This window comes from Gavialis gangeticus, unplaced genomic scaffold, assembly GCF_001723915.1.
Source record: "Gavialis gangeticus isolate Ggan-Ray unplaced genomic scaffold, GavGan_comp1, whole genome shotgun sequence".
Classification (NCBI taxonomy): Eukaryota; Metazoa; Chordata; order Crocodylia; family Gavialidae; genus Gavialis; species Gavialis gangeticus.
The window spans coordinates 76,634,454-76,635,461 of NW_017729022.1; the positions used below are offsets into that span (position 1 = coordinate 76,634,454).

The 1,008-nt window shown below is 42.7% G+C and overlaps 1 protein-coding gene across 2 annotated transcripts in view; it reads left to right on the forward strand.

The window, feature by feature from the left end:
* Positions 1 to 1,008, forward strand: part of CREB3L2 (cAMP responsive element binding protein 3 like 2) — a 176,357-nt gene that overhangs the window by 27,099 nt on the left and 148,250 nt on the right. The gene's annotated exons all lie outside the window — the stretch shown is intronic.

Consider the following 1,008-nt stretch of genomic DNA (forward strand, 5'->3'; position numbering starts at 1 on the left):
ACTGGGCAAGCTCTCTGTTGCTACAGTGGTGCCAGAATGAATTGGATCTGTTTTCTAATGCCCTATAATCCTTTGATCTAACTCTTTTGCTTAAGTAGATATTGCCACTTGAAATAAGAGGTGTGATGTGGGTATATCTCCCTTTAGGGATAGGAGACCCAGTTTCTCATGTCAGGGTGTTACTGTTAACTTAAACAAGCGCAGAAGCCAGGCTTTAACAAGGTTCTTCAAATTTACCTTGCCGCTGAGGCTGAGACACTTTTTCAATTTTTTCTGTTTTGCAAGTTGATCTGGACTAGTGCACCCAGTGGTGTAAAAGGCTTGGGACTCCTTTCAGTCATCCCCCTCCACAGGGTGGAAACAGCAGTGCCTTGGATAGCAGAAAAAGGGGATGGGAAGGAGTATGGCCTTAGGTGTCTTTCCATGCCTATCTAGTTCTTCAGAGTCTTTGCTAGAGCATCTAGCAACTATTGAAAAAACTGTCTTGTTAGTAAAACTAACACTGAAAAAAAATTATTCAGACCTAAAACTTAAGAAAAGGCAAGGCAACAATGCCTGCCAAGTAAGCCGAAGGAACTGATTAACTCCTAATTGACAGCAGAAGTAGTAATATGACAGTTGCTCTGGAAAGGGTTGTAACACTACAAATAGAATCAGGCTGGCATAGGAGGAATTAGCAGTAAGAAGGAGATGCTCTCATACAACAATTTGCTAATAAAGACTAAAGGGAGAGGAAAATACGGCTTTTTAAATAGTATGTTTTCAGTGACGAGTCAGTCTCTAATACGAGAGGGCTGCTAGCTTCCTGCAGAACATCTGTCCCTCTCATCTCGGAGTAATTCTATCTAACTGGGCTAGTTGCCAGTGTTGATTGTACGTCTCGTTCCTTCAGTTTTTTACAGCTAGAGTTTCCTTCCCCGGCAAAAGCTGCACATTTCTAAGATTGGCTGGAGATGTGCTGCATGCAGAGACAAGACAGCCTGGGAACTGCGTTACCACAGAAGTCAA